The following is a 10,909-nucleotide window of genomic DNA, read 5'->3' on the forward strand; positions in this document are numbered from 1 at the left end:
CAAAATCTTAGTGCTAAAAACTGTAAATCTGTGGGCCTATGTATCTCAACATTAAAAAAAATCTCCATTAACCAGGTTATTAGAATAGACTCATGATCCATTCAGAGTCTGTGTCTGAGAGTAGTACTGATAGATATTTTAGAAGTAGGGGTGATTGTCCAACATGATTTAACAACCAAAAAGTTAGGGAAATATCCAAACATTTCCAGTTTCTCTTAATATTTTTAGGTCCATCAGATCCATGAAAATGAATCTATAAGAATTTGATCACGAATTATAAATGAGAAGGAAATTATATAAGGATGACATGACCAATGTCCTAACAATTGATTATGTCCATCAGAGATTTGCAAGTTATGTCTGTATTGTAATGTCTTTTCCCTTTCATGATTTGGCTTATTCATAGTTCTAGTTTGCAGTTAGAAAATATAAAAATAATTACAAAAATTGGCCACTATTGGGTTATATAAGAGTTATAAAATAACCTTTAAAAATCATATTTACCCAATATTTAGCCTTTTGAAATTTTTAGAAGTCAGTAACTGTTTATTGAAATTGCTTTGTTTGTGGTAAATCTCCAAAAATGTAATATTACTTAAATTATGATATTATAAAACCTGGGTTGATGCTTTCTGTGCAAAAAGCCTGAAACAACTCTAGGAAAGATAATTTTGAGTTTTAATATTATAAAATCTAGAAAAGATAATTTTGAGTTTTAATATTGTATCTTCTTTGATATTTATCATATATACATATATTTATGTATATGTACATATATATGCACACACATATGTTAAATCTATAAGCTAATTTTAGCTTTCTTTTTGTGGCTTTGTCCATAAAATGGATAAAATTTCAGTAGGCGAGAAGTGAATCTGAAATATTTTTTCCTAATTTGCCTTATTTATTATTTTAAATTTTGGTATTTAAATGGTTATACCATTAAAAAAGCATCTGTTTGATTTAAATTCTATTTACTACTATTAACATTCTCCTTTTCAACTCACCCAAATTAAAAATTTGCTTTTCAGATAATAGATGTTTATAAGAATATTTTTTATTTTCTTCATGTTCCTTTTAATGTGTCAGCCTAATAGAATCTTATATCTATATTCTAGTCACTTTACTAATTAGTTTTTACTTTAGAATTTGGGACTCAAATTATTTGTAAATTAAAAAATATATTACCATTTTATCATAATATAATATATTTTATTTTATTTTATGAAAATTTATTGATTTTGGATTAACCAGGTTAAGCAACCTAGTTGCTAGTCCTTAACTTTTCAGTCTCATACTCCGCCCCACATCTAATATTTGCAAATATTAATATTAGAACCTCAAGAACCACCACTGAACAGTAATAATAATAATTGTTATCCAAAAATGTACATTTATAATTTATTTATAAAATCAGTCTTGTTTTTTTTCCTTTGGCACAAAGAACTAATTAAAAATAGAATATAATATTTAATTCAGTGTTCATAGTGAGTATAAACAAAAAATGTAATTGCAATTTACATCAATATCAACATCTTTTGCAGCCACTGAAAGTGTTTTCCATATTTAAAAATTTTCCTTTTGCAAACTTTTAAACACTCTCCAAAAAATTATTTCATATACAGCCAGAACCCAGTGAGAGTGTTATATATGAGATCATGAATCTCTAATTCATGCTGTTTTTACTCAGGCAAACTCCATGCATGTGATGTCATTCCATCTTAAATAAATTGCTTCTTTTGTCATACTCATTTTCTTGCTTCACTCTCTGTCCATTGATTGCTTCTCCTTCACTTTTCTTTGTACTCTTCCAAACAGATCTATAAAACACACTAACCTAAAACTTGGGAAATCCAAGAAAAGAATGGGCCATTTTTTTTTTTTTTTAGCCCAGATTGGCAAAGAAAGATAGGCCTGCAGATGCTGCAGATGGGAGTCTGCTGGGAGTGCTCCAGGGTGCGTTCCAGGAAAGTCTTTGAACCAAGTCAAGTAGAGATTCCCATATCCAGCAAAGAGAGGCCTTGAGTCAGATGCAGGAACTGCCAGTTGGCAGCTTTGTAGCTCACTCACCAGCTCTGAGTTGTAGATGGGGAGGTCTGAAGAGGGAGGATTTCTAGAGGTGACCTGAAGTAAAGAGTGTTTTCAGTGTTACTGTGGTGTAATGAACAAGGAGAAAGTTTAGAAGTCAGCAGTAGCTGTATGGATCATATCACTAGTATAGCAACTAGCCAAGTCTGAAGCTTGTAGAAGAATAACCAAGGCAAGAATTTCTACCCAGAAAAGTTCTGTCACTGCATAACTTTCCAGTGGGTAGATAGTAGCTGAGTCCAATGGCAATATCCTGAAACTCCTTGTAGGTAAATCTACAGAACTATTGCTCAGACCCACACCTAAATCAGGAACTTACAGAGCTCAATTTTGCTCTGGGTCAGATTGTGATCTGGGAGCACAGGCCATGCTGTCCTTGAGATCCTGGACTAATGCAATATTTAATATCCTCAAGAAATAACAGCATGACCAGCCTAGATATTCCCTCCACAAGTGCACAGAAATTGTGATGCTAATAAATTCTGAAAATATCTGAAGGAGGCTGAAAAAATGAGCAAACAAAAAAACAGCCTTGCTATAAAGAGCTATTAAGGTGACAGATGCCCAAGTCACAAAGCAAGAAGAGAAAGACTCCCAAAAGTCTACCCAAACATCTTCTACAGGCTTAAGACTTTCTCACTGGATTTTTGTCTTGCCCTAGAAACCTTTTCATTGTGGAAGTTTATTGTTTCCATGGACTACTTCTCACTTTGGAAATCCCCTTTGGCCCTGTGTTCTTTCCTTCTGATTGGCTGGTTCCTCCTCAAATCTCCATCTTAAGAAAGATGAATATCTTCATTTCCTTCTAAACTGCATTCCTTACTCTCCTTAGAACTTTACCTTGTCCTTTTGCTTTCCTCCTTCCGCTTTCCTCTGGTTTTCATCTTTTCTGTGTAGAATGCAAATTACTTAATGAGAAGAACCTTTATTTTATTTTCAGTGGTTAACATATTGCTAATTTCAATAGAAATTTTTTTAAAAATTTAAATTTTTAAAAAATTTTCATAAAAGCTTGCTTACTAACAAATTCTCAAAGAAAAATACAACTCAGTCACTAATTGAGCTATAATTCTTTTAAGAGATGAAGCAAGGTTCATTACAAGGTAATGTTTTTATATGTGAAATCAAAGCATCACAGAAAAAATTGGGGGAAAAATGAGAACTATGAAAGAAAATTGGAAAGAGCAACAGTTAGATAGAAATCTTGCTCAAAGCAACACACTCTTTGAAAATTAGAATGGACCAAATAGAAGCTTAATGAATTCATAAGAAACAAATGCTAAAAAGTCAAAAGGCTAAGAAAAATAGAAAGAAAATGTAAGATATGTCATAGTAAAAACAACAGACCTAAAAAAACAAATGTAGGAGAAAATTTAAGAATCAATAGATGGTTTGAAAATTATGATTAAAAAAGAATAGAAATTCTGAATAAAGGTAAAGTGAAAATGGAATTTAGCATTCATTGCCTTAAAAAAAAAAAAAAACTTCAAAATTAAAATTCCTAAGGACATTATAACCAAAATTCAGAGACTTTAAGTCAAAGGAAAAAAATCTGCAAGAATCAGAAAGAATTCAAATACTGAAGAACCATATGCCCACAAATGATTTAGAAGCCACCACCATAAAGAAACAGAGAACTTGGAATTAAACATAATGCAACAAACATAAATGTTTAAACATCTGCTATATGCTAGACAATATATTACATTATTATGATACAAGCAAAGGTAAAATACAGTTCCTGTTCTCAAGAAACTCTTGTTCTCAATGTGTATTATCTTCTGGATATATTGGAAAGCAGAGGGAAGACCCTAGAATTAAGAGGAATTTGGAAAGGATTCCTGTAGAAAGTGGAATTCCATCTGGAATTTCAGGGAATTTAGGAGGTAGAGATGAAGAATATTCCATGTATGGGTGACAGGGTAATAGGAAAAATGGAAGTTGGGAAATGGACTATCTTGTTCGAAGAGATCAGTGAGATTAGTGTCAGAGCATATGGGGTGGCAGCAAGGAGTAAGAAGACTGGAAGGGGAGGCACCAAGTTAAGAATGGCTTTGAACACAAGAACACCAGACATTTCCTATTTAGTCCTGGAGGTGACTGGGAGCCAGTCCCTGGAGTTTGTTGAGTGGGAATTTGCTGCAGTCCAGACCTGTTTAGAAAGATCATTTTGACAGCTGGAATGGGGAACTGTAAGCTCATGGCAGGGAGGCCAGCCATTGGCTATTGGCAACAGTTTAGGTACAAGGTGATGAGGCCTGCACCAGAGTTACAGCAATGTGAGAGATTTATACAAGAGATAAAGGTAAAATGTGCAGGCCTTAACAACAGATGAGATATGTATGGGATGAGAGAGGAGGAAGAATTAAGGATGATACCTAGGTTGTGAACCTGAGGGACTAGGGGAATGATTGTCCTTGACCATAATAAGGATGTTTGGAAGAGTGTAAAGTTGGAGGGAAGAGGATGAATTCAGTTTTGGACATGTTGAGTGTAAGATGTCTACAGGGCATCCAATTCTAGGAGGTGATGCCTAATAGAGATTTGGAGATGCAAGGCTAGGTCAGCCCAGAAGTTAGGGCTGGATAGGAAGCATTAGACCAATCTATGGAAGCTTGTACAGTCATGAAGTGTAACGGGGAGCAGAAAGAAACTGGCCTAGGGCAGAACTCTGTGGGACAACACTGTGGGCAGGTATGGCCTGGATGAAGTTCTTGGAAAGGAGAATGAAAAGCAGCAGTATGATAGGAGAAAAACCAGACATAGGAGAGTAACAAGTAGAAAAGGGTGGTTAACACTTAAGTCTAAAAGAGGTCAAGAAAGAAAAATTGAGAAAAGGTCCTTGGATTTGGTTTCAGAATTGTCATTAGATTTGACAATTAAGTGTAGGCTTACAGCCAACAAAACAGTATACTTTTATAGGGGAAAATGTGAACCTTCAATGTAAGAATTCCTGATGAAAAGACTAGAACTGAGTAACTACTATAAAACTCAAAAAACAGAAGCATAAAAAGGTCATTAGTTAAGTGATCATAAGGATCTAAAGGATAAACTTCGTATTCTAAGTGCCCTTGAACCTTATTATCAGGGGTTATAGAGTCTAATAAGTAGAGGACTTGGAAATAATTTTATGTTTCAAGAAAGAAGGAAAGTAGTGTGGGAGGGGATCAATATGAAGAATGGGGGAAATTAGTTAAAATACAAGTCTGTTCAAAAAAGAGGAGTAAAGGTAATAGGTGGCACACACTTGAACTTCACTCTCAACTGGTCAAAGGAGGAAAGAATAAACTTGTAGCTAGATTCAGAAATACATTTCACCTAATAGGGCAACTGGAGGAAAGGAGAAGAAAAAAGTAGACTGATGGGGAATTAGGAATTAGTTTTAAGCAAAAGAAAATTTAAGGATATACAAAAATATTTAAGCTTTGTGGCAAAAATGTTAGAAATGAGATTCCTTCTAATTGGTGAATAGTTGAACAAATTTTGATGTATGCGATAGAATACCACTGTGCTATAAGAAATGATGGAGATTATTTCAAAGAAACCTAGGAAGCTTTGTATGAACTGTGTAAAATTAGAACCAGAAGAACAATTTATATAACAATTTTGGGGGGAGATTTTTTTCTACAATTTAATGTGAGTCCCTTAAAATTTTACCTTTTTTATGTTGTTTTTGAGTCTTATATTTGAAAGATTTTCTACTCGGTGCTGCTTTTATCAAGAATATTTGAATAGTCATTTCATTAGATCTTTTTTTCTTAAATTTCTCGTTTGTAATCCCATATTCTTCCAGAATATTCCAAACTTTTAACTTCTTTACCATGATAGTTGATAAATTTTATGCCTATCTTAAATATTTCAATGTTTTCTTTCCTACTGTTTAAATTTAATAAACAAATTTAATAGTATTTTATGCAATGGTAGTTTTCCACATTCACCTTTGCAAAACCTTGTATTCCAAATTTTTCTCCCTCTCCTCCCCTTTCATCCCTTACACCAGCAAACAATCTGATATATAGGTTAAATGTGCAGTTCTTCTAAACACATACATATTCATGATGTTGTGCAAAAAAAAAAAAAAAAATCAGATCAAAAAGGAAAAAAACAAAAGAAAAAAAGCAAACCACTGCTAAAAAAAAAAAAAAAAGGTGAAATTATGCTTTGATCCATATTCATTCTCCATAGTTTGAAATTGTCTTGAATCATCTCATTCTATAACAATTTTAAAGGCAACTTTAGGACTAATGAATTTAAATGGAAATTACCAACCACAATTTCAGAAAATTCAACCATACATTTATGATCTTTCCTCAAGCTTTGTTTAGAAGCATATAAAAAGTGGAAGAGGAAGATGGTGGGAACAATCCACTGTTGGGACATAAGGAGTCATGATGAGGATGAACTAAAGTTGCACTAATGAACTATTGAAATTGGAGAAAAAAGCTGGGGTAGCCGTGATAGGGCGAAGGCATTGGATGTCATGGTGACAATAAATTTAGATAGTAGGGCAGAGGAAGGGCAGGTGGGTGATGCAGTAGATAGTGCACCTGGAGTCAAGACGACTCATCTTCCTGAGTTCAAATCTGGGCCTCAACATAATAGATGTGTGACCCTGGATAGTTCACTTAACATAATTTGCCCCACTTTCCTCATCTGTAAAATGGACTGGAGGAGAAAGTTGCAAACTCTAATATTTTTGCCATGAAAATGAGGTCACAAAGTGTGGAGACAATTGAAACAGAGCATTGGGAAATTGATAGGAAATTGTGATCAGATTGAGAAATTTCATTGTTCTTCATTGTGGAACTGGAACATTTGTGGGTGGTAAGGTCAGGAGTATACCTTAAGTGTAGTAAACTAATAGGTCATGGGAATTGACTTGAAAGGAAGGATTTTTAGGAGACTAATATGCTCCCTGACGTCTGTTGGTATGGCAGAAGTTAGGTTTGAAAGGAAGACTGAATCCGAAACAATACTCATTTAGAAAGGCAGGGAAATAGCCAGCGCATCAGTGCCATCAGGTTCCAGATGGAGTGGCAATTTTCTTAGAATGAACCTCAGTGAAGAGTAATGATGAGAAGCAAAGTCTAGAAGTGTCAATGGAGAAGAAGGAATATTGTCCCTTGCCCCCATCACTGTGTTGGGAAGTACGAGAGGAGGTCCACCAGTGCTAGAGGGATGCATTCTAATCTTGGACTGGAGGTCTGTGATCCCCAGAAGATGGAAGGAGTGTGAGAAAAAAGGCATAATGGGAGGTAGCTGAATGGAACAGGGGTGGAATAGGATTGAGGTTCATGGACAAAATGAGAAGTGGTGTTTGAAGAGATGAGTGACATAAGCAGTTGAGAATTTCATTGTCCCAGAGATGGTGGTGCTAGCAGGTAACAACAGGTAGCAAAGGAGTGGATCTCTGCTGTTGTGCTGAAGATGGCAGAGGAGGGGAATGGTCTTTACTTTCCAGCGTCTGGGCTCCACAGACTCTTCCCTGCTTCATTAGGAAGATCAGTCATGTAGCTAGAATGAAAGACAGCAGTCACTTTTGATTAAAAAAATAAAGGCCTTCTACTGGAGTTTTTATAGAAAACAATCCAGACAGACAAATCCCCAAAAGGATAAGGCACGAAGGGACTGGAATCTCTAGAATACCCGTATTGATGAAATCAGGAATCCAGCAAAACAAGCATGTAATTAGGTCAAGACCAGCAGGGTATAATATTGTCTCTAAAATTTGTATACCTTTAAAAAGTGTCTTTTTAAGATTTGGCTTATGCCTATAATGAATCCTGCCTAACGACTATGAATTATGGCAGACATAGTTTAGGAAATGAGTTTTTTTCTTTTACTAAAGGATCCACTTCTTTATTGCTCACAACCTAATACAGTTTAGGTATTAAAATATATTTGTTGAATGAATGAATAAATGAATTAAGTCAATCACTGCAGGATTTCCTATAATTTTCTTAACAGGTTAGAGGCAGTGAGGAAATGGACAGCACTTGACAATTAGAAGTACAATAATGATTTGTTTACAATGAGACTTAAAATTATTCAATCTTAACACCATAGCACCTTTTGACTTTAGTTGTCACAATCAAGGCTGAGGCTTTGTGACTATTTTGGGGCATTCTAGGGGCAGCATTTTGGGGCATTTAGGTGGCACCGTGGATAAGATACCAGAGTTTGTGAGTTCAAATTCTGCCCCATGCATTAGCTGTGTGATCAAGTGACTTATAACCCTTTTTGCCTCAGGTGTCTTCATTTGTAAAAACAGTTGACAAACCACTTCAGAATCTTTGTCAAGAAAACTTCAAATGGGGTCAACAAAGAATCGACACAAGTGAAATGACTCAACAATAACTTTAGATTTTAGAAGAAAACAAAAGAATCGATCAATTTTGGATGTAAAAAATCAATTTAGGTTTTTAAAAAAGTGCATTATTTAACATATTTTAAGAATCCATAATTTATTCGTTGTGCATATTGCTTTACTAACCCCCTTTTCTAGATAGAATCATAATTTCTTTTGTCACTTTGTAAACACAAAGAGCACAGTCAAACCTGCTAAGCTGTCCTTGTCTGACAAATATTTAAGCTTTTCAGCTTTGTAGTGCCTCCTCAAACTTCTTTGTTTTGTCAGAATCTTAAGAGCCCATGGTTCATCTTGGCTTCATGATGAAACATCAAGATAAATCTGTCTAGCTAGACAAAAATAGGTTAATCACACTTCTACCAATTGGTGGGCTGCTATGTGAGTACACATTCAAATAAAGATGTCATTCAGAGAAGCAAAAACTTGATCCACAGGTCCAGTTAAATTACATTATATCATGCTGTTCCTTCCCAGGCAGAATAAATAACCACCCATCAGTTTGTGAAGTTCACTCATGTATTTGATGAATATAGGAAACATTTCTCCTTACATCCACCTCTGGCCCTTTGGGGGTGGGGGTGAGATTAGAACTCTCTAGTCATTAACTCCTTTCAATTAAGATTATCCTAAGTACAAATGTTCAATATAGACTAAGATATTAAGGCAGTGTTAATGATTAATGCCTAGGTGCAAATTAGTATATGGGATTAGCACTGGCAGAGAACTACTATAGGTTTTACACTGAGAATCAAGAAGCTTTTTTACTGATCTGAAGAATTCCTGAAACTTTGATGAGTTTGCTTACATTGGGGAAGTTTGAGCACCTGAAAAATACCAGAAATCCAGTAAAGAAATTCCCCAGAGAGAAGGAAGGTAAAAAAAAATGGGGAATGGTTTGGATACTGAAGATAAATTTGATCTAATTTGTGTGTTAAGGCAAAGAACACTGATCTTTGTTCAGAAAATCTGGGTTCAAGTTGTAGTTCCCCCACTTACTATCTATGTGACTGTGAGAAAGTCAGTTTTTCCTTTTGGCCCTCCTTTTCCTCATCTGAAAAATGATAAAATACTTATGCAACATTTCTCAGATATTGAAGGGGTGGAAACACTTGGTATGCTTTAAAGTCTTTTTAACAATCATGATTACCATTATTCGGTGCCATCTACCAGACAATTATTTGTAGTACCAGAATTTTGCTCTTGATATTTTTTGATGTTCACTCTCAAAAAAATTCTGTATTTTACTTTTTTGCCAACTTGATTTACATATTTGTAAGCTTCTGTCTTATTTTTGGCCTCTGGTTTATAAATTGCTATATGATGACCCCACACATTTCCATCATGGTCAGCGTCTTTTTGCTATATGGAGGTGTTCCCTCTGGTGGCAAAAGGAGGTAATCGCAGACTATATAATATATATAGAATAAAAGAGCTTAGAAAGTTATTTCCAGAAGTGTAATGTAGTTAGTAGAGAGTGAAAACTTCCCACATTATGTAAGAGAGTCTGGATTTTGGGGGATTTCTCTTGAGAGTGAAAAAATTGTTTTTACCTGGAAAGTGAGATAAACCAGAAAATGCAGAGATCTCCAAAATGTATTTTTAATCCCACTTTCTCTCTAACCTAAAACAATTAAAGATTAGATCACTAGTATAACTGTAACACTTTATTTATTTATTTATTTTAATAACTTTTTATTGATAGAACCCACGCCAGGGTAATTTTTCACAACATTATCCCTTGCATTCACTTCTGTTCCGATTTTCCCTCTCCCTCCCTCCACCCCAAGATGGCAAGCAGTTCTTTACATGTTGAATAGGTGTAACATTTTATTTAAAATATTTTCCAAAGATATGTTCATGAAAAGAGTTAGCACGGTATTACTCTGGATGGAGAACTGGGCTCCAAAGTCCTAAAGCCCTGAGTTCAAATTCTGCCTCTTCAGGCTAACTATGTGACCCTGGTCAAGTCACTTGATCTCTATATATATCAGGAAACTTCCCAGGACTTATATACTAAAGCGGAAATACATTTATGGAGATGGAATCTCCAAAAGGGGATTCCTTAGATTGACTAAGCCTTTATTTGAACAGTCCCATATTTCTGACTTTACTACCTTCTAGAGTCATTAAGAAAATTATCCATTTATATCCAGATTTTCCAGAATGTATTTCCTTGCAGAAAGCATGTTAGGCTTATTTTAATGTTCTAAAAGTCAAAAATAGCATTCCTAGGCATAGATACATGTCATAGGCTCCTTTGATACTTGAGATTTGACTTTTTAAAAAGCATGTTATTTGAAAAACATTTAGTTGTCAGTCATAAAACAGGAATCTCAGAACTAGAAGAGATTTTTTAAGACACCATCTAGAAACCTTACTCAACATTCTTGATAAATTCAGCCTTTGCTGAAGCTTTTCCATCAACCATAACTTCATTTATTTATTTGTTTA

Source organism: Antechinus flavipes, chromosome 5 (genome assembly GCF_016432865.1).
Source record: "Antechinus flavipes isolate AdamAnt ecotype Samford, QLD, Australia chromosome 5, AdamAnt_v2, whole genome shotgun sequence".
Taxonomy (NCBI): domain Eukaryota; kingdom Metazoa; phylum Chordata; class Mammalia; order Dasyuromorphia; family Dasyuridae; genus Antechinus; species Antechinus flavipes.